Source organism: Mauremys reevesii, linkage group 11 (assembly GCF_016161935.1).
Source record: "Mauremys reevesii isolate NIE-2019 linkage group 11, ASM1616193v1, whole genome shotgun sequence".
Classification (NCBI taxonomy): Eukaryota; Metazoa; Chordata; order Testudines; family Geoemydidae; genus Mauremys; species Mauremys reevesii.
The window spans coordinates 2,822,842-2,846,990 of record NC_052633.1 but is presented as its reverse complement, the minus strand read 5'-3'; the positions used below and the strand labels follow the sequence as shown (position 1 = coordinate 2,846,990).

The window sequence follows — 24,149 nt, the reverse complement described above, 5'->3', positions numbered from 1 at the left end:
TCTTGCTGGTGGCTTTTTCCTAATATACTTAATTAGCTTTAAGGAAAACAAATAAATATGCACATATACATGGCCAAATCATTGTAATTTATTTATTGCTAGCTAGTAAGTCCGCGGTAAAAAGAGTTAACAAATATATAAAAATCACTATTCACAGCAGACTTACTCAGCCCTGCCAACAAGCCTGGGGACAAATTAAGCCCTAGATGGTAGGGTCCAGGGAGGCAGTGGGGGCCAGGGAATGGGGGTGAGGAGGGGAGATACAGTGCGGGGCTGGAGCCCAAAGCCTTGTGACCAGAGCCTGCAGCCCTGTCACCCCAGGGCTGAAACCAAAAGCCTGAACCCCACCACCCCTGGGAAGGTGGGAAACTCACCGGCTGCCTGCTCCTCCAGCATTGTGCCCCAGGACAGGGGAAGCAGGGCCCAACCACTGCTGGTGGCCCCAGCAGTCAACACTAAGGCAGTGCATCCAGGAGCAACAGGAAGGGGCTACTACTTTGCCTCCCCGCCCCCCCCGCCCCCCCCCAATCACAGCCCAGGAGCTGTGGCTGCAAGAAAAGCCCCTGATGGCCACATTTGAGAAACTCAGTTCTAACATGTCCTGGATGGAAGCTCCACTGGCTGGGTCTCATGGGCCAAAGAGCAAATGGAAAACCTCTTCCACTTCACCAAGTAGGCCATCCAAGTCGAAGGTTTCCAACTCTTAAGTAGGATCTGTTGGACAGCCTCCGAACAATGCTCTTCCTCCTCATTCAGCCATGCAGCACCCATGCTGTAAGGTGTAGGAAACTGATCATCAGATTCAGGGTGCAGCTGCGGTCCGGCACAAGGTCGTCAGCAAGGAGAGGAAACGCCATGGGAGGCTGGACTGACAGCAATGAGGTCCAAGAACTGGTCCAGAGTTCTTGCATGGCTCTGGAACAGTTCTTGGGAGGATCCCTTGAGAGCGTTATCCTCTTGCTGGGGTAAACCCCTTGGCTTCAGCATCTCCTCAATCCAAACCCTCTGAGCCTGCCGCACGCCTGCCGCACTCCGTGAGCTCCCCTCCATGAGCCCACTCAAACAGGACCGCTGGGGAAGACCTGCATGCTCAAAAGGGAGCAATGCAACCCCAACCTCCTCAGACTGGAGCGACTCTTAGCGTTGTAAAAACAGAAGGGCTCATTGGATGACTGGAACAGCATAGATAATAGGAACTTACAGCATAGTCCAGGGGTTGGCAACCTTTCAGAAGTGCTGTGCTGAGTCTTCATTTATTCACTCTAATTTAAGGTTTCGTGTGCCAGTAATAAGTTTTAACATTTTTAGAAGGTCTCTTTCTATAAGTCTATAATATATAACTAAACTATTGTTTAATTTTTTTAGTTGTATTGTAAAGTAAATAAGGTTTTTAAAAGGTTTAAGAAGCTTCATTTAAAATTAAATTAAAATGCAGAGCCCCCCGGACCGGTGGCCAGGACCTGGGCAGTCTGAGTGCCACTGAAAATCAGCTTGTGTGTCGCCTTCGGCACGTGTGCCATAGGTTGCCTACCCCTGGCATAGTCCTTCTGGGTCTCTCCAGAGCCTAGGTGGGCTAAGACCCCTTTGGCCCTAGTCCAGAAGCATGTGACCTGCTTCCAGCCCCATACACTATACCACACCTAATGGCCCCTGGTCCATCTTTGTTCTCTAGCTGGTCGCAGCCTGGTGGTTTCTTGCAGAGGGTGGTCTCAAGGGTCATCAATTGCTAGGTTACAAAACATCCTGGCCATTGTCTGGGTCCAGGTGGCAGTCAGACCTTCCTCTGGGTCTCTGCAACAGTAAAACCCCTTCCCACCACCTAGTTGAACATGCAGCACTCACACAAAATATTGAGAAAATTTCCCACTTCGTCACAGTTCAAGAACCAAAGGGCCCGAGAGTTTGGAAGTATGCTCCAACTGCTGGAGCTATCACAAGCACCAGCTCTGCGAACTCTTGGACAAGCAGTGAAGACAGGACCAAAAGGTAGAGTAGATCCACCACAGCATGGTACGACAGTGTCAGACACCATCGGTGCCACCATTGTCCCAACCCTTACCAGACTCAATGAATACCAGGAACCAGAGTCGAAGGTATGGGGTTTCTGCCCTCCCTAGCCTATACCAAGGGAAGCTTGCAGGGATCAGTCCGTACTCTTCTTATGGGAAGCAGAAGAGTGGCCCTGGGACCTGGATCACTCACAATCGGTCTTCTGAGACCTCTTCTCTGGCACCAACGACAGAGAACAGCACCTGTGCCTCTTTGGAGAGGTTCCTGCCTTGGACCAAGAGGCAGCAGCACTATCCAAGCCTGAAGGCCATTTGTGGCCCAAGGTAAACCTACGTAACAGGTCAGGCGGCAAGGCCTGTTCAAGCAGGTGCTCTTTGAGGCAAAGGTCCTGCACCCCCTGAGTCCCCATCTTGAATAATCTACAGATCGACTAGCACTCTTTAAGGCGGGCTTCGCCAAGGCAGGGCGAGCACTGCATGTGGGGGTCACTGTTGGGAATCGTCACTCCACATGCAGGGTAATGGTTGAAACCCAGTGAGGGCATCACCAGGGAGCATGCTGTATACTCTAATTTACACAGTAAATTACACACATGTACAGTATAAACTAATCCTAACTAACTAAAATGTACTCTTAACTATGGTCAGTAGGCTAGGCTAAAAGAATGAATGCGAGGTTATGAAAACTACCACAAAGAGCTCTGACTCCAGCTGATGGGCCAGTGAGAAGAAACTGAGGGGGGTTGGGATGGTGCCCCATCATACAGCCAGAGTAAGAGCTACATATAAGAGGCGTGAGCGCCGCCCCTCTACGGCTACTGCTAGGCAAAAGTCTCCATCTCCAGTACGCGGGGCGTGCACACCCCTACTTGGAATACATGTCTGCATCTACTCAAAGAAGAATCTCAAAAAAATATCAGTGTAAGAACTTTGGGGAAATAGATGGCTCAGGGTACTCTTACTATACCCACTTAAACTCCACCTCAGTTGGCAGGAAACTAAAGATATTACCAACATATTCCACCTAGAGTCACCTAGGTTGCCGACCCCTGCACTATTCCTTTTATATTGGAAATACCTTGGCCAAGAATGTACTGAATGCCTTCCAAAACAAGGTAGACTTTCACTCCCTTTTTTCCCAAGCAAGTGACTCCTGAACAGCTAAATGAAGCAGAAGTGATGGATGCCAGGCTCTTTGATATCTGGATTTGAGGACTCTCCAGGTTACTGAACTATCAGAATTAAAGAACCCCTGAACAGTAAGCAGCACCAAACAATAGAGATGTCAGGGAAGCAGTTAAACAAGTCTCAGCTCACTCACTCTCACTTTACCATTGCCCAGTGCTTACAAATCAGAGAGAATATAGTTTCAGGTTATAAATAAACTGACATTTTAACAGAAAGAGGTAGTTACAAGTTATGTTTATTACAGCTGAAATAGTAAAGTTATTGACAATAGGTTGCTTATTTTATTTAACAACAGTCCACAACTTTTATTTTATTCTAATCGCCCTTAGCATGGCAGAACAGGCTACTGGGCTCCAGCTAGTAAGTGTCAGGTATGTTTTTCAAGTCCTGTGCATAATAAAGCCAACTTGTCAAACATTCTACCCAGGCCTGAAGTTCCATTTTAACAGCTGAAATAGAGTTGACTCTAAACAGGTACAAGAGAGTTAATTCTCATGTTCTCTATTAACACAATGAAATATTTTCTGCATGGGATCTAGGGATTGAGATGGAAAAGCAATCTCCCTTGCCAACATATATAAAAATGTTTGTCAAGACAGAAGATTCCAGAGTGAAGCAACTGCATAAGGAATACTAGGGGCACTGTCCCAGTTTCTCAATCAGTCATGTAATAACAATGTCCACATAAGTAGAACAGTTTTACTCAGAATAAACATCAGTAATTCTGAACCTCTTTCCTAAAATGGATTGATTTTCAGAGGCAAGGGGCATAGCTTTCTTCTCAAGTACCACACTTTTGTGGTCAGTAATGTTTACAGCACAACAATCTGAAATTAGGGCTCATCATAGTACAGTGATGACCAAAACATCAGGCTCCCGGGACATGACTAATTTGGAGGATTGCCCCTAGTAGACAACTATGTGCATATGTACAGGGAAACAAATTCACTGAGTGTCAGTGTGCTTGGCACTCTACAAACCAGAGGAAGCAGCAGTCCTTTCCCCAAAGGCATACATACTATGTACCATAAGGAAAGAATTCTCAAATCAGAAGGAAGATTTTAATATATGGCTTCCTCCTGTCTTAATGACTAGAATAAGTGAAATAATTATCATCATGAGGATAGGTGGCCAAAACTAGCAGTAGTGTTACAAGAATCACCTCTTAAAATATATTTACCCAGAGGTTTCAAATTGTTAACAATTTGGGTGAACGACAGCTGCTGGGAAATATTTCTGGAAATCTGGACAGTATTAACGGGTTATTTCTCCAATTAACTGGACAAGCCCACCAACAAGTTCATATCCATGGAAATTTGAAGCGATCAGTGCATGAACAGCAAATCAGAAATACTGGAGTTGGTAGCAATCAGAACAGTGCTTTCTGCCCTCCACTTGTGATTCCTGGCATCTCAAATTCACTCCCGCTTCAATAAAGATTAGCATTTAAAACCTCATATAAGATAGCAATTTGCTTGAAATCTGTCATGGTACTGTACGTAGAAAGAGGAAGTTTAATTCATACATATCCAAAACTGGGAATCTGTCTCCCAAAGTGCCCCTAACCCTGAAATGGCGAATAAAAACATAAGACAGAATTACATAAGCTAGCAAATGCTAAGAAGCTTGCATATGGACTGCCAGTAACAAACAGCTAGATTCCTTTCAGCTCCAAAGGACTGCATTCTTAGTTTACTGCAGCTCCAGAGATAAAAGGCCACATCCATAAACTGTTCTCTCCTAAACCAAAATGCCCTTCATTACTCTATGAAGGTAACTGAAGCTCTCAGAATTAAAATAGTAGGAGTCAGACTTTGTCTTAGAAACTAGTACACAATTTTTAACATTGTACAAAAATCTTCATTTGTAAAATCCAACTGTCATGGATATGGGATTTATGACATGTGTCATCTAGTAATTATTATAAATATTTTACTATAACATTTTTCTGCAATATCTTAATGTTGATCCCAAATGAATTTTTACTATCAAAAGAATACAATCACGCTATATACATGTTTCTTGGGCTTAGATTTTCTCCAGATACACGCTATGTAACTGAGGGAAAACCAAGTCTTTAGAGTCTCCTTCCAAGTTATAATTATGTTCATTGTTTTGGTAATTACAATAACTCTACATCAAGGTAACTTTATATGAACTAATGATAGTCCTTAAAAAGCATCCTCAACAACTGCAAATTACAGAAAATTTAAGAAGTTATAATCAAGTGCACTGTCCCTTTTTTTAAGTATCAAACTCACCCTCATACTGGTCATCTGCAACGGTATACCTATTACTTTTCTCACCAGGATGCTCATGTGTAACAGTAAACAATTCAATTATTTTCTTACAAAACTTAAATGTGCTTTCATAGCTCATGGGCCTCATTTTTAAAGGTGGAATACCTACAAGCTCCTTTTGAATTTAAATGTGTTATGGTGTTAAGCAATCTATGAAAAATTAGGTCCTGTATGCATTGTTCCCATGATCATGTTATTTTATTAAAAACTACACAAAGTTCCAATAAAATAATGTGGCATCTGCAAATTTGACACCATCAGCTCAGGATTAAACAAAGACTGTGAATGGCTTGCCAATTACAGAACCAGTTTCTCCTCCCTTGGTTTTCACACCTCAACTGCTAGAACAGGGCCTCATCCTCCCTGATTGAACTAACCTCGTTATCTCTAGCTTGCTTCTTGCTTGCATATATAAACCTGCCCCTGGAAATTTCCACCACTTGCATCTGAAGAAGTGGGTATTCACCCACGAAAGCTCATGCTGCAGAACGTCTGTTAGTCTATAAGGTGCCACAGGATTCTTTGTTGCTTTTACAGATCCAGACTAACGCGGCTACCCCTCTGATAATTAACCTTGCTGGATAGTTTGCTACAAGAAACTTTTGGAGTTTTGTACACACTGTGGAATTATTTGACAACAAACACTGTCATTGTACGTGTTTGAGATATGCAAACAAAGTCCAGCTAATACTTGATTTTTAAAGTTCCTTCAAGTTAACTTTGTGTTCGTAAGACAGAATAGATATCTGCTTTTCAAGTTAGATTTTTAATGGCATTTCTTTTGCTCATATACAAAAATGTCCACTCTGGATTCTTTTGGCATACAAACCTCCCTCTACCATAGGTTTACTGGAGTTGCCTAGAGAAAATCCTAACAGTATTGTAAAGGGCAAAACTGATATATTTGTAATCTTTGATAACGCTCCTTTTTATATTTGACCCACATCAGGAATGAAACAAGTCCACAGTGCACCGGCAGTTAATTTGCACTCCCTACAAAACACTTATTTGGAAACATGATAGTAGGAACACAACTGAAGAATAACGTTCCAGTGTAAACAACTGTTGCATGTTAAATGCAGTGTTTAGAAGTTGGCATTAATGGTATGAAAACTTTAATACTGAATTTCTCAAGTACCGTTATCTATAAAATTGGGACTGCTAACAGGTTACATAAAACTAAGATCAGAGTAAGTTTTGGTCTCAATGAATGTGAAATGTCAGTTAACTGTAGCAATTAAATGATTTTCAACAACACAAGCTGAAGGGGGAAAGGGTGAACCAACAGTTGTCAGTAATGGGTCACTTTTCTAGTGTCAACAGACTAAGTTCTTTTAGAAACTGCAATAGCCTGCACCACACAGGTTTTAAGTTCTCTATTAGCAGTAACCTTCAAACACTTTAGAGCTCTATTGTCTTGCCTTAGGAAGTGACCAGAGCTGCTCAAGTATATTTCTGAAAACCAATGCCCTGCAATGGACTTTCTGACCTGCTACATAGCTTGGACCCATGCTGCCGAGCTCTAAACAACAAAAACACATCACCATTACCTGGTGCAATCTGAGCTCATCAAAGATCAGTGCAAGATTGGGGGGGGGGGGGAGAAAGAGGGGAGGAAAGATGGTGTTTTTATGCTCTAGACCTTGGGTAGCTAATGGTCTAATCATCTAGCTCAGTGGTTCTCAACCAGGGGCACACAGAGGTCTTCCTGGGGGTACATCAACTCATCTAGGGACTTGCCTAGTTTTACAACAGGCTCCATTAAAAGCACTAGTGAAGTCAGCAGAAACTAAAATTTCATACAAATGACTTGTTTATACTGCTTTATATAACTATACACTGAAATGAAAGGACAACATTTATATTCCAATTGTTTATTTTATATTTACCGTATATGGTAAAAATTAGAAAGTAAGCAATTTTTTCAGTAATGGTGTGCTGTGACGATTTTGTATTTTTATGTCTGATTTTGTAAGCAAGTAGTTTTTAAATGAGGTGAAACTTGGGGTACGCAAGACAAATGAGACTCCTGAAAGGGGTACAGTGGTCTGGAAAAACTGAGAGCAACTGATCTAGATAAGCTTCATAATTCTCTTGATCTGCCAAATATTACAACTGACATGTACATAAGCCAAGAAAATGCCAGATTTCAGGCAAAAGGTGTACTCATTTAGCCAACAGTGCTTGGCATGAGGGGGACAGAAGAGGGGAAAGCATGCAATAACCGAACATGCAAAATTACCTATCAGTTGTATTACTGTAGCATTCAGTGTTCAGTCAAGACTGTGGCCCTGAGCAGAAAGTTACACAGCTCATAATACCATTCATTCAGTCAAGTTAATACAGAGCAACCTTAGAAATTAAAATGTGATTTTTTGTCTAAACAGAAAATGTGAAAGCCACCACTGCTGGCATCTGGTGTATACTTGAACAGTGCACAAACATTAATCTTCCCCTTTCTCTCTAATGCAGCCAGTGACCTTAATACCAGTTCAGTTTTTAATCATCTGGCTGTATCAGTACAGCTGGCATCCACTCTGCCTGACACAGAACCGCCCCAATAAATAAAAATAAAACCTCTTAACCAATCCATGACCATGCCTAAGATGATTAGAATCCCTTTATCACTTGGATTTTATTTTATCATGACAATGTCTGGACAAAGCCCACTCTCTAATTCAAACACACAGCTAATCCTTACTGACTAGAAAATTACTATGGAAATAATATTTTCTATCCATTATGTTTTAGACCCTAATTTAAACTACTGAGATGTAAGCATCCCTAGCTCAAAGTGAGGGTCGTTGAACATAAGCTTCTTGGAAAGAAGGGGATTTCTGGGTCAGAGCACAAAAGCAAAAAATTAATGGTGTAAACTATGGAGTCCTATGAAATTCCCCTAGGTCTCTGACCTAGAGAGGAATTTCAGGTAAGAGCTTGTAAGGATAATTAGATCTCAATATCTCATTGTGATTTGTTTTATCAACAGCTCCAGTACAAAATCTCTAAGGCCCCAGACTCCTGCCTTCTTGGTTCCTTCCTCAACCCTTGAGTGGTTTTGCATTAGAACACACAAATACATGATTTTTTCTAAAAAATTATCAAAAAATAAGATGCATATAAAACAAAAACCATGAGTGAGCTAATGACTAGCTCAATATGCAAAGCAGAGCATCACAAAATGTAGGGCGCACACATACCTCCTGAAGGCAGATGCAAACAACTGTCTAAGTGGCAAAAAGGCCTCGTTTTTTTTAAGTCAAGTCTTTGGGCATTTTTTTCCCAAAAGCACTGATGTGATTTATGAGCCTACGTCTTAACTTTCAATGGGACTTAGGTGCTTTTGAAAATTGCATGCTTTAGCTCAATGCCTAAACAACAGCTGAGGTGAGAACCGCACCATCCACTTGAAGGGTGTAACTCTGATGCTGGTGATACTTTGAACGCCAACATTAACTAATTCAGGTTGTTCAAAGCATGTTAGAAAGAAGGGAAAGTATCAAATCATGCATTTCCCAAAGCTGGTGGGGAGGGGGAAAAGGGCAAGGCAAAGAAATCGCCAGGAATGGGTATGGAACCTTCACCAGCACATGGTGGGATCGCAGGGAGCACAATTGACTTAGTTTTCCTGAAGGACCCGCCACTTTTTAAAGCTGGGAGAACACTGATGTAAAGTATCATTACCTAACCTTGGAAAGTAATTTTGCTTTAAAGTATTTTTCTATCCTTCTATTGCTTCAAAAAGTTTAGAAATTTGAGGTTCCCAGCCAAACACACTACCTAGAGACAAGCAGCCAATTTTAAAACAAAAGCCACACAAATAAAACGTTCAGTAAACACTGAATGATAGGTACCAATTTCCTTTCCCTTATACAGTAACTCCTCACTTAAAGTCATCCCGGTTAACATTGTTTCATTGCTGATCAATTAGGAAACATGCTTGTTTAAAGTTTTGCAATGCTCCCTTCTAATGTAGTTTGGCAGCCACCTTTGTCCACTGCTTGCAGGAAGAGCAGCCCGTTGCAGCTAGCTGGTGGGGGCTTGGAACCAGGGTGGACCGGCAGCCCCCCATCAGCTCCCCACTCCCCTAAGTTCCCTGTGCTGCAGCCACCCAGCAGGCTATCAATCAGCAGTTCAGCTGTCCTTCCCCCCACTACCATGTGCTGTTCCTGCCCTCTGCCTTGGAGCTGCTTCCAAAGACTCCCGTTTGCTGTGCAGGGGGCGAGGGGGCTAATGTCAGGGTGTCCCCCTCCCCGCTTCTCCTGCACCCTGCTTACCCCATTTCCATACAGAGCAGAGGGGGGACACGGACAGAGAGAGACAAAGCCTGGGGCAGCAGCTGCTGTCTCAACTTCCTGATCCATTTAAAAAGACAACACACTTAAGAGTGCATCAGCTTACTTAAAGGGGCAGTGTGCATTTCTCTCTCTCCCCTACACACAAGGTGTGTCTGTCTGTCTCTGTCTCCTATGCTGTCTCTTCTCCCTTGTGTTCGTGCTGCCTTCTGTGAGAGGCTACATTAACAACAATATGTTAACCCTTGAGAGCTCAGACAAGTGCTAGTTCATCATCTAGCAGCAAGGCATTCCCTGGGAAATATCCCTCTCTCTTCCACCCTCTAACTTCACCACCTCAGTCAAGCTTCACAATCATCATAGCTGTTTGCTTAAAACGTATACTGTGCGTATATAGATATAATATATAGTTTTTTGTCTGGTGAAAAAAAATGTCCCTGGAACTTAACCCCTCCTACTTACATTAATTCTTATGGGGAAATTGGATTTGCTTCACATCGTTTCGCTTAAAGTCGCATTTTCCAGGACCATAACTACAACGTTAAGCAAGGAGTTACTGTACTGGCATGGAAGCCATCTATTTTCTTACTCATATACATGCCTTAGACCAGTGGCTCTCAAACTTTTGTGCTGGTGACCCCTTTCACATAGCAAGCCTCTCTGCAGTGCGACCCCGCCTTATAAATTAAAACACTTTTTAATATATTTAACACCATTTATAAATGCTGGAGGCAAAGCGGGGTTTGGGGTGGAGTTGACAGGTCATGGCCCCCCATGTAATAACCATACGACCCCCACGACCCCCAGTTTAAGAATCCCTGCCTTAGACACACCTTGTTTTGGTTCAGCACTTTGTCTTAACATATACAAAATGTGCATAGATTTTTTTTTTAGTTCATGTCTACCAAAATTAGAAATACCAACCCTGCAAAATAAGATTCATAGAAAGCTGAATTAGATGATACTGAAGCTGCTTTAATAACTTAAGTTCTCTCTACAAAAAAGAAAATGAGATGGAAACTCTCCTTCCTGTATACATTGCTACTTGTGATGTTTGTTGCTGGTCATTACTTCAACCTCTGATTCCCATAACACTCATTAAAATATCATTGGTGTCTACTAAAAACCGAAGGCAGCAAAACGTAAAGGTTACATTAAGGGTCAGAGTTGAACTGTCAGGAGTCAAAGCCTGCAGAGTTAACGACTGCCACTCCATTCTTATCTTGCCACCGTCTATTTATATACTGGAACTTATTTGACATGTCAGCTCCAAAGCCCTAGCAGCACCCAAAAACAAAGAGGGTGAATAAAGGACAAAATTAGTTAAACCTGAATTTCTTGGCATTATACCAAGAAGCACCAGCCCAAAACTGAAGACTAAATTCAAAATGTGTTTTTTGGAAAGAAGTACATTGCTGGTAGTAACAACAACAAAGAGAAAAAACCACCAACAAAAAAAACAACAACAGCATGGAAACCAAATACACTTTTCTGGAGGAGGAGGATGGAGTTACGGTTGGAGGCAAAACAAAATAAAGATTGTTCCTGAATTTAAAAATAACACACACCCACCCACCCTCCAGAGCTGAAAACACAAAAATGGGACTTACACAATAAACAGTGCATGACATTTAACTCTATTTACACATATATAGTACAGCAAAACAAACTTTTAAAGCAGGGTAAGAATTAACCCATATTAAGGGTTGCGATTAGTTTAAAATTTTTCACTGCCAAGCATTACGGTATTTGCATTTGGAAAAAAAATGTCACTGGAAATATTTTTTGCTTAACCAACACTGAACATACCTCTTTATAAGATGGATGAAAGGGTCCTTTTCACCTTATATATTTACCCCCAATGTAAGAATGTTGTACTTTCCATATATATACACACCTTAAGCATTTTGGCATGAAACTAATACCAAAAGCTGTGTGAAATAAATTAATTTCTTTGTTGTGGTTACTTCAACTTTACAGAGGTCAGACCACAAGTTAGGGTAGCATTTGCCGCAATCCCACATGGACATATTTAATATTTTATTGATGTAGTGTTGTTATGCATGAAGTTATTAGTTGCCTACATTACAACTTTGCTATAATGATGTCTACAACCTAAAGAATGCAGCCTTTATTTACACCTGTACAGTTGGGTCACTGGATCTGCAACACTTCGCTAAGGATGAAAAGTTATAGTTACTTCTTCAAAATAAACCACCACCTGTACACACACTGAAAACATTTTCTATTGCACATGCAAAGAAAAAGCTAAAAACCTTTGTGTCAGTGGAGGTACTTCAGTTGTAAGCTATTATTTGTCCATAACCTTTTTTCTTCATCTCTTTGGAGTATTTTTAGTCTAGATGCTGATATAATTAATGCCATATTAAATCTATGATTACCTATTAAAGTTCCAGAAAATAGCACTATTGGGAAGTAGAAAAATATGATTTTTTAAACTAATGCTGCATAACAAATTCAGGTTGATTTTTAATGTTTTTTCTTTTTGAGTAGACAACTCATTCCAGGCCAGATTTAAAAAGACGGCCTTACAAACTGCTTTCAGTGTGTGGAATCTGTCCCAATTATTCTTACTTTCCATGAACTTAATTTGAAAAGGTAGTTTACTTTTGTATTCCAAAAAGATCAATAGCATTGAGTCCCAGACGTTCGCCATTATTTTCTAGATAAGTTTATAATACTTAACTACTGCAAGCTCTAATTTATATGGAATGTGTAAAAGGAATATGTCACACTGCTGATATCCGCATGGCTTTTTAGCTTCAGCAGCCATCTATGGACAAACACAGATACTTTGCCTGCCCTCACTATCAAACTGTTAAAATAGACGTACCAATATTGGAAGTATTCTAGAATAGACTTAACCACGGTTTCTCTACTATGCCAAATGGTAAAAGGGATTCTAAACCGCAGTACAGCACGGAGTGACCTAGTAACCTATTTAAAAAAGCAACACAGGCGTTCTTTATCCCCCCTATATAATGAACGAGCTGCACTTGGGTCACATTCAACTATCCTGGCAGTGAACAAAGCTACAGGCAGGTGTTTCCTCACTCCTTATGCAAGCTGCCTTCATCATAAGCGGGTCCCTCTTACACCTGGGTAGAAGGTGGCGGGCAGCGCTTAATAGACGCCCTACAAGTGCAACTGAGGACAAGGGTAAGAGGAGCAGCAGCAGCCGCGGTGACGGTCTCCTCAGAGGGCTGCTGCTAGTCACCCTGCGAGGCCCACCCGCCAGCACCCCCGCCAGCCAAGAAGGGCACCTTTGTGGGGCGAGCCGTTGATGCTCTCGCTGCTGGACTGCGCATCCGCGGGGGCTCTCCGGAGGCTGCTGAAGTAGCCCCTGGGCCTGGGGGAGCGGCCGCCGGGGCTGCCGAAGGGGGTGCGGGTGAAGATGCCGCTGAAGAAGCGAAGCAGCCTGTGCTCGTGGGAGGCGGCGCTGCCCCGGCCCAGGCGCTCAGAGAGCCGCTGCAGATCGCTGTTATCCAGGGTCCGGTTCTTGCCTTTGCCGCGCTCCCAGCGCTCCAGCGGCTCCGCCTTGCTCAGGACCTCGCCCACGTCCAGCGTGTTGCGCTTCTCGGCGCCGGGCGCCGGCGGCTCGGCCCGGGCGGCCGCGGGCCCGGGCGGCGCGGCCAGGCAGCCCGAGCTGCTGTGGCGCTTGTCCCGGCAGAGGGCCCGCGCCAGCTCCCCGCCGCCCCAGTGCCGGAAGCTGCAGCTCCGCCGCAGCCCCGGTTCAGCCTCCGCCGGGCGCGCTGCGGGCCCGTCCTCCGGGGGCGCCCCAGGACCCGCGCCCGGCTCTGGCCCCGGCGGGGGCTGCTCCCGTTCCCCGCCGGCCCCGGCCACCTGCGGGCCAGCTCGGGCGGGAAGCGGCGCCCCGCGCGCCTGGCCACCTGCAGCCGGCCCAGCTCCAGCTGCCCGGTGCTCAGCGTCCTGAAGGGGCGGAAGCCGCCGGGACTGGGCGGCAGCTCCTCGGCCTCCTCCTCGGCCTCCTCCAGCAAGAGCCCGGCGCGGGTCAGGCTGGCGGAGCCCGGCGGCGGGGCCCCTGCCCGCCGCCGGGGGCGAGGCGGCTCCAGGCCGGGGCCGGGCGCGCTGCCCTCGGCTGCCAGCAGCTCCTTCTTCACCATGGTCACCGAGATGCGGTAGACGGTTTTCCGCTGCGGGGTCCCCCGCTGCATCCTCTCGGGGGAGGCGGCGGAGGGCGGCTCGCTGCTGTCCAAGAGGTACATGGCTCCCGCCCCGCTCCGCCCGTCAGGCAGCCGCCGCCAGCCGAGCCATGCCCGGGCCGCCCCGACGAGCGCTCCCTCCGCGGCACAGCCACAGAGACCGCGGCGACGCCAACCAATCCCGCCTCCGGCGGCCCCAAAGCGGAGTCACTTCGCTGGGCGCAGGGGCTGGCAGGCAGGATTCACATCGCCAGCCCTACCCGCCGACCCACGCCGCTTCTCGGCACCGCTACACCGGTCTCTCCGCGACGTCCATCTATGCGATCTCCAGCGCTCTCAGCCGCCCCTAAAATAACCCGCACCACCGCTTAAAATCCAGCTAGTAACTGCACGCATCCTCCTGCAGATCCCGAAATGCATCGCTCAGCAGAAGCGGGCTCTGGTATCCATCGGATTAGAGCCGAAGCCGCCTGCAATTTCATTGTTTACAGTGGATTGCACGTTGGCACATTTTGTGTCCTTTTTGCTGAGCAAATCCGCTGATCTTTCTTCCCTCTCCTCCGCGCTCCGAACGGAAAATCGCGCAGAATTATCCCCGCAATCAGCTGCCCCGAATGGAGGAGAGGGAGATGTTTAAAACGAAAACGCCCGCTGCCGCCAATTGCAGAGGGTCAGAGTAACCCGACCCCCCAGACAAACATCCCCTCCAACCGCAATCAGCGCACCGCCGAGTCCCCCAGCATCAGGAAACAGCAGATAGTCCACACACTGTTCGGAGAGCTCAGCCTCAAGCAGCGGCGGCAGGATTGAAATGCTGGACTGGATTCCGGCTCTTCTGTGGAATGATTAGGCTAAACCCAAACACGCCCATTGCACAGCAGCAAGAGCTTCTTCTTTCCACGTTTAAAAAAGAACAAAACAAGAGAGAGAAAACATTGTTCCTCTTGTCCCTGCCAGATCACTGCTTCCAAAGTGAAGTCACTCATCTAATGGCCCTACAAAAATCTCAGACCACCTCCAATCATTCCTCATCCACTTGTTGATATCAATATGTTCAGGGATTTAAAAAAACATGGAACCCACCCTGGCATATGCAGCTTTTCACCTGTTGGTCTCCAGTCATTTCCCAAAGACAGCTGATTGGTGGGTAAAGCAAGTTGAGTTTGTCACATACTCAGTGAACTATCAAGGGGACTAATTGGCATTGAGGCTAGTCAGTCTCTTAGAAGCCAAAAAATGGAAAGGATATCCAGAATGAGCTATATTCTCATCCCTGTAGATGCCACCAGGTCAGGGATGAAACTCATTGGCAGGTCAAAAACTGTGGGAGAGCTTCAAGTGCTTCTACTCATGACCTATCTGGTGCATAGATAGTGAATTCATTTTCCAGTGCTGTTAAATCTGGCACCATTCACAAGCAACACACATTTGGGTGGGGGGGGAACAGAGTAAACTAGAGAAGCTAAGAACATTTTAACAACACCAAGAAAGCAAACCAAAGCTTTGCAGATGATAGCCCCTATTATGCCTTCAAAACTAAATCAAAACAGAAACTGGATGCATCTATTTCAGTGCTACAATAACCTTAGTATTGGGCAAACCACTTCACCTGAATGCAAAAAATTACTGCAACTTCAAACAAGAAGATTCTGTATTACAGCCACTACCTGTGTTATTAATGTCCCCATGTAGTGTAACACATCTAATAGATCATTCATTAGTTGGAACTATGGTGACCAGAGAGCAAGTGTGAAAAATCAGGACAAGGGATAGGGGGTAATAAGCACCTATGTAAGAAAAAGCCCCAAATATCTGGACTGTCCCTATAAAATCAGGACATCTGGTCACCCTAGTTGGAACCCACTAAAATAACTTCACATGATAGGGTGAATTAAGGTCAGTCATCCTTTCCTTTTGATGTAACCTTTCTTTTTGTAACATTGTGATTCATTGTATTTTACAGCTCATTTTGCTGCCAGAATAGTGTTTGCACACTTCAGTCACACCAATGCACTTGGATTAAAAAAAGCAAATATTAACAGTTTCTACATCTTTTCTGGGTAGATGTTTGCTGCTCTACTCCCAGAGTAAGATAAAGCTTTTAAATCTATATGAAGTTTTTCAGAATACTGAAAATGCCACTTCCTCCCCTAAATGGTCATTTGCTATAAGTGCTAGTTACAATACATTTAATCATTTCACTCCACTATACTGCAAACCATCATAAATTTAACATTTCCAGACTAATATTTCCAGCTTTTCAGGGCTAAAGTAGTCCTGAATCATACAGTATTTATGAAAGCACACAATACTTTCACTAGGTAACACAGTGTCACAAAACATTAACATAACACTAAGAGACAAAGTGAGTAAGGTAATATCTTTTATTGAACCAACTTATGTTGGTGAGAGAAGCTTTCAAGATTACACAGCTTAAATTACCTCACCCACCTTGTCTCTCTAATATCTTGGGAGGGACCAACACAACTACACCACCACTTCATACAACCTAACACTAAGACATTTTAGTGTTCAGCATCATTGGTTATTGCAAAATCTTCCAAAAATAATCCATGCCACAATTTCCACTGTGCTGTACCATGCAAGTAGGCTTCTTACTACAAAGTGGAAGAATCCATTTTTGTCTGCTTTAGATGACAATCTTCCGTGGAACTTCTTTCAAGCACAAATAGTCTACAAGTTTTCTTTCAACCTTTCTTTAAACACACTATTCTTTTCAGCTAAAACACAGCCGTTACATCCCTCATTGACTGTATATTCCATCATCTATGCACAAGTCCCACTCCTCCCCACCAGAAAAAAATAGTAGGACCCAATGCAAAGGATGGCACATGTGAAAAGCTCTTGTCAGGGTAAACATTTATTTACACTTGGAAAGCTGCAGACAGGTTTTGGATTTTGTTACAATGGAATTTATCCTATTTCAGTCAAACCTTATTTCTGTGGGTTTGTTACAATCTACGTCACTTATGAGAGTACATATATTAAAGAGTGGTTCAGTTACCATTCTACACAGAACAAACACAATCCCTTTCAAAGAGACCACCAGTGGTGGATGGACTCATCTGCTGTTCAGACTGACAAGTCATGCATTATTTACCATCCTTCAACTGAAATAAGACTTCTTTTAATGCAACCAAGTTTGCTAGCATTCAAATGTGTATCATCTGAATGTGCAGTCATTGCTCCCCTCCATAACAGACAAAGGAATTACCCCATGTCATTACCAACTTCCCTGGAGCATTCTTGAATATATAGGTATTTCACCCTAACAATGTACTGTAAGATTACCATAGCAGGAATACAACTTTGTAAACTTTACATTTAGATTACAGTACATACATAAAATTATTAAAAAATTGCTGTACATCACGCAGTGAAGTCTAAACAAATGTCACTGAACCAAAAAGTAAGATGTCAAAGGCCCTGTACATACTAAAAGCAAGAAATAACAGGAAAATATTGTTTGCTAAAGGAGTCATTTTCCCTCCAGGAAATTCCTTCAAATGAAGTAATACTATAAAACAAGTTAAATATTTCATAAATATGTATATCTAATAAATAAAAGCATCACTTCTTTTGGCCTGTTGGCCAAGTTCAAGGGACGTCTACAACCTTCATCAATTTCGTATCTGAGCGCAACAGAAATATTTAAAAATCTATCTCCCTGTGGGGCAGGAAAATGTATCCTTATTTCACAGGTGGGGAACTGATGCAAAGACTGTGGTGTCTGAAGTCACACAGGAAATAATGGCATATCCAAGAATTGAATTAAAATATCCAAATCCAAGTCTGCTGGCTTCCTCAGAGATCCCCCCCTCCTCTACCAAAAATCACGGTGGATGCATGTTCTAACAAAGATAGCCTGCTTTATCTTATACTTGAAGACATGTGGACTCAGTGATCCAACAGATCTCCTTTAGCTTCTCTTCAAGGACAAACAGCTACTCTACTAACATTTACTGCAAACTAAACTTCAATACCACCTTAAAATGTTAACACACACTATTAGTCATGATACAAACAATTTTGCCAGCTATATTATAGGCGGATATTAATTGGCTATTAATTTATGAAACATCCATTATATGCTACTTGTCAATTACTCCAATATTGAACGTGTTTAAACAACTATTTTTTGAAGAGGCTTTAACTGCTAAGTATTTTGGTGGGTCTTTTGCCTTACACAAACCAAGTTACTTTGCCATAAGATTAGACTGAAGTAACAACTCATTACACTTGCCTGAATTCTAACTTCACACTCAAGCCATGCTGCACAGGAGAGGCTTAGAACTAGAACACAGCAGGTCAGCCTCAGGTGGATCAGCATAACCACATGAAGGCTTGCCGTGCACCTCTTCAAAACGTGCATTGCCTCTAGCCAGGGTTGTCAGTCTCCCACTTCCAGGCACACAATCGAGTTTAGTTTTAAAGCATTGCTGAATATGAGCCTCTAGCACATTTTACTTTTTGAACATTTAACATTAATAGCAACATGATCAAAACATGAAGTACTGGTCATTGTTAGTGACCATTGCTACAGATGCAAACTGTTTCTAGAACTATTTTTAACTTCCTCAGCATCCCGGATTATAAGAGGTTAATATTTTAAAATTATTTTTAACTTGGCCTTTACTCTCTTCCATTTAATCCTCTGGGGAGGATTAAAAATGCTCATAAAATTATCCCTTAATAACAATTAAGACAATTTACTCTTTTAAAGGTTGCCAGAAAACTTATTTTTCCATGTAACAGCTCAGAAAGGATATAGTGAATGTTAACGAATATATTTCCAGTCGGCTGCTGGTTGATTATAGATCATTTCAGCTTTAATTCTGAAAGATGCTCTGGGCGGGCAGACTCCTACATACACATGAAGCTCCTAGCAGAAAATCTCTCTCTGCACTTGAGTTAAGTCTTAACACCTCTTCCAGAAAACACTCTGGCAGACTGCAATCATTCTGAAATTCCCAGTTGTAAGACACAAGCCAGTTATCCAGACTGCTTCTAAAGATTTGTCATTCATTTCTGTAACAGTGCAAAAGCCACACCCTTTCTCCAATACAGCATTGTAAAAAAAAAAAATAGGCTTTAAGCTGCTTTCAGATGCAAAGGCAAACATCTATGTATCCTGTTAAATCTGCAACTAGAAACGCCCAGCTGATCTGACAAGATGCCCAACAATGAGCGCCTGTATGGGTTGCATGACCAAACCTATTAGAGATAAACAGGTGACAGAAGAAAACACCACACACTGAATTTCAAGCCAAATGAAAAATTACAAGGAAAAAAGGCAGTTGTACTTTAGTAGCAGTTAATTTCCAGACTAGAATGCATTCATAGACTCAGACACTTTAAGGTCAGAAGAGACCATCCTGATCATCTTGTCCGATCTCTTGCACATTGCAGGCCTCAGAACCTCCCCCAACCCAACTCCTGTAAGAGACTCTCAACCTCTGGTGGAGTTACTGAAGTCCTCAAATCATGGTTTAAAGACTTCAAGTTACAGAGAATCCACCATTTACACTAGTTTAAACCTGCAATTGACCTGTGTCCCATGCTGCAGAGGAAGATGAAAAACTCCCAGGGTCTCTGCCAATCTGACACAGGGAAAATTACTTCCTGACCCCAAATATGGCGATCAGTTAGACCCTGAGCATGTGGGCAAGACCCACCTGGGAACCCAGACACCTGGGAAAGAATTCTCTGCAGTAAGTCAGAGCCCTCCCCATCTAGTGTCCCATCACCTGCCACTGGAGATATTTGTTGCTGGCAGTTGCAGATTGGCTACAGGCCATTGTAGGCAGTCCTATCATCCTATCCCCTCCATAAACTTATCAAACTCAGTCTTGAAGCCAGTTAGGGGTTTTTTGCTCCCACTGCTCCTCTTGGAAGACTGTTCCAGAACTTCACTCCTCTGATGGTTAACTTCAAGTCTAAACTTGTTGACATCCATTTATATCCATTTGTTCTTGTGTCCACATTGGAGCTTAACTTAAATAACTCCTCTCCCTTCTTGGCATTTATCCCTCTGATGTATTTGTAGAGAGCAATCCTATCTCCTCCAACTTTCTTTTGGTAATCTAAACAAGCCAAACTCTGAGTCTCCTCTAATAAAGTGGGTTTTCCATTCCTCAGATCATCCTAGTAGTCCTTCTCTGCCCCGTTCCCATTCAAATTAATCTTGCTTGAAGATGGAGACCAGAACTGCACACAGTATTCCAGATGAGGTCTCATCAGTGCCTTCTATAATGGTACTAACACTTCCCTATCTCTACTGGAAATACCTCCCCGATGCATCATAGAAGTACATTACTTTTTTTCATGGCCACATCATATTGGTGGCATATGGTCATCCTGTAATCAACCAAAACACCCAGGTCTTCCATTTTCTCTGTCACTTCCAACTGATAAGTCCCTATCTTAAAGCAAAAATTCTTCTTGTTAGTCCCTAAATGCATGACCTTGAACTTTGCAATATTAAATTTTATCCCATTGCTTTTATTTCAGTTTACAAACTCATCCAGATCTTCTTGTATGATATTCCAGTCCTCCTCCGTATTTGCAATACCTCCCAACTTTGGATCAGCCACTAATTTTATTAGCAAACTCCCACTTTTTGAGCCAATGTCAGTAATGAAAGTGTTGAATAAGATTGGTCCCAAGACCAATCCATGAGGAACTCCATTAGTATCCTCCCTCCAGCCTAACAGTTCACCTTTCATTATGGCCCATTGTAGTCTTCCCTTTAACCAGTTCTTTATCCACCTTTCAATTCTCACATTAATTCCCATCTTCTCCAATTTAACTAATAATTTCCACTGTGGAACTGTATCACATGCCTTACTGAAATCCACTACTGCATTTCCTTTGTCTAAAAAAATCTGTTATCTTCTCAGAGATGATCAGATTGGTCTGGCACAATCTATCTTTTGCAAAACGATATTGTGTTTTATCCCAGTTACTGTTAAAGTCTATGTCCTTAACTAATTTATCTTTAAAAATGTATTCCAAGACCTTGTATAAAATTGAGGCCAAACTAATAGGCCAGTAGTATCCCAGATCACGTTTTCTTAAAAACAGCTACTATATTACCAATTCTCCAGTCATAGAGTACGATCCCCAGAGTCTACAGATTCATTCAAGTCCTTGCTATTGGGCTTGCAATTTCATGTGCCAATTCCTTTAATATTCTTGGATGGAGATTATCCAGGCCCCCCGATTTAGTCCCATTAAACTGTTTGAATTTGACTTCCACCTCCAATGTGGTAATTTCTACCTCCATATCCTTGTTTCCATTAGCCACCCTGCCAATACCCTTAAGCTCTTCATAACCTTATTAAAAGCTGAAGCAAAGTATTTGTTTAGGCATTAGGCCATGCACAGATTATCTTTAATCTCCACCCCATCCTCACTGTTTAGCAGTCCCAATTCTTTCCTTGTTTCTTTTTATTTTATATAGCTATAGAACATTATAGTATTGGTTTTAATTCCTTTTGCAAGGTCCAGCTCCTTTTGGCAGGTCTCACTATCTCTACACTTTCTGACCTCCAAGAGGTAGCTTTCCTTGGTGATCCATCTCACTTTCCAGTCCTTGTAGGTTTTCTGCTTTCTCTTAATCACCTGTTTGAGATGGTTACTCATCCAGCTTGGTCTACACCCTTCCCTATGATTTTTTTCCCCTTGCCCAGGATGCAGGCTTCAAATAGCTTCCACAACTTTGACAAAGTAATTCCAAGCCTCCTCCACATTCAGATCTTTGAGTTCTTCAATCCAGTCCACTTCCCTAATTCCCTTAATTTTTTTAAAAGTTAGCCCCTTTGAAATAAAAAAAACAGAGTTGCAGATCTATTTTTGTTTATCTTTCCATTTAGTTTAAACTGAATTAGCTCATGATCACTCAAACCAAGGTTGTCCTCTACAACCTGTTCTATGAGGTCCTCACTACTCATGAATACAAGATCTAAAATGTCATCACCTCTTCTTGATTCAGCAACTATATGGTGAAGGGCACTGCATATCTATTATTCAACAGAAATCTTTCTTCTAATTCTTTTCTGAAAGCTATCAGCACTGAAAGTGGAACCAGACAAATGCACAGGAGGGCAATTGTCAAAGACAAGTATATTTTATGACATTTGGAGGGTCATTCATGACATTCCTTTTGATCTTTTGACTACCCAGGATTATGGCTAAGGAGTAACTAAAAGTTGACAGAGCCAGAAGGGTACGCAGAAGTCACCTATTACAGGACAGGCCCAACAAAAAGTAATAGAACACCACTAGCCATCACCTACAGCCCCCAACTAAAACCTTTCCAGATACCTATCCTATCAATCTACCCTGAAGGACGATCCTTCACTCTCATAGACTTTGGGAGACAGGCCAGTTCTCACTTACAGACAGCCCCCAAACATAAAGCAAATACTCACCAGCAACTACACATTGCACAACAAAAACACTAACCCAAAAAACAATACCTTTAACAAACCCTGTTGCCAACTCTGTCTCCATATCTATACAAGGGACATCATACGACCTAACCACATCAGCCACATCATCAGGGGCTCGTTCAACTGCACATCTACCAATGTGATACATGCCATCATGTGCCAGCAATGCCCCTCTGCCATGTACATTGACCAAACCGGACAGTCTCTATGCAAAAGAATAAGTGGACACAAATCAGACATCAAGAATTGTAACATTAAAAAACCAGTAGGAGAACACGTGGACACTCCCTGGACACTCAATAACAGACTTAAAAGTGGCCATTCTTCAACAAAAATAACTTCAAAAACAGACTCCAATGAGAAACTGCAGAACTGGAATTAATTTGCAAACTGGGCATCATCAAATTAGGCCTGAATAAAGACTAGGAGTGGATGGGTCACTACAAAAAGTAATTTTCCCTCTGCTGATACTCACACCTTCTTGTCAACTGTTGAAAATGGACGACATTCACCTGGATTGCATTGGCCTCCTTAGCACTACAAAAGTAATTTTCCCTCTCTTGGTATTCACCCCTTGTCAACTGTTGAGAACAGGCCACTTCCACCTTAATTGAATTGGCTCATTAGCACTGACCCCCACCCCACTTGGTAAGATAACGCCCATCTTTTCACGTGCTATAATATATATTCTGCTTACTGCATTTTTCACTCCATGCATCTGATCAAGTGGGTTTTAGCCCACGAAAGCTTATGCCCAAATAAATGTGTTAGTCTCCAAGGTGCCACAAGGACTCCTCGTTGTTTTTGATGATACAGACTAACACGGCTACCACTCTAAAAGTTAAATGTATCAAGTGATATTTCTAATGCTCATCTTTAATGAAGTTATATCAAGATGAAACTCCCTTCTTAAGCAAACACAGTATAATATAGCACTTTGGATAAAGCTTTGAAATCCTACAACTATCAAGGTATCTTCATTTTTGTCATGACTGTGGGTTTTTTAAACTATTTTAAAAATTCAATACTCTTAATAATGTTAATCATTGTAGAAATTGCCTATCACTACCCTCCATTATATGCATGTTGAAAGTCATGGGATGTTCCGTTCTTCCCTGCTTGACATTTGAAAAGTTACAAAAACTCTACATCATGTAGCTTTTCTTACATAGTTATGGTTCTGTTTCATTGTAATGAGTCCTCATTTTAGATGGATACAGTTTTTTACGCAGTGAGTTGAACTCTTTGAATGTAGCTTTCTTTACATGCCTCTGTTTTGCTTTAGTGCCAGAAGATATCCAACCATTTTAATGCTCTACAATTAAATTCCTTGATTTTGTTAGCACCTGTCACAGCCTTAATGTTGTGTATAATGTGGTACAGTTAATATAGGTTAAACTCTAGAGGCAAAGTATCACTCCAGATAGTTGCCTCTTGGAACAAAGTTCCTTTGTAGAATAAAGGGAAATTAGGTCACCAGAACAGTTCAGGTCAATAAAATGAGATGTGACTTCACTTTCTTTTCTTATCTAGAGATAAAGACAGACTGCTTTCCATCCACTGTTTGTCACTACAAATCAATGTGCAATGAAGGAATAAGAGAAGGCATCTGGATAAGAATAATATTGTGCTGGAGGGTAACAGCAATCCAGAATCTAAACCCAAGCTCTACCTCAAGCCACAGGGTTTTGCATTAAGT

General features: G+C 42.6%; 1 protein-coding gene across 12 annotated transcripts in view; it reads right to left on the bottom strand.

Moving 5' to 3' along the window:
- Window positions 1-24,149, bottom strand: part of AGAP1 (ArfGAP with GTPase domain, ankyrin repeat and PH domain 1) — a 634,072-nt gene that overhangs the window by 470,797 nt on the left and 139,126 nt on the right. Inside the window, exon 1 of one of the 12 annotated variants that reach the window (XM_039494094.1) lies at window positions 13,077-13,395. The exons of 10 other annotated variants lie outside the window; for them this stretch is intronic. The gene's annotated coding sequence lies outside the window, so the exon portion shown is untranslated. Of the gene's footprint in view, window positions 1-13,076; window positions 13,396-24,149 lie in introns of those variants that run through there. One more of the 12 variants, XM_039494098.1, reaches the window with a different exon arrangement.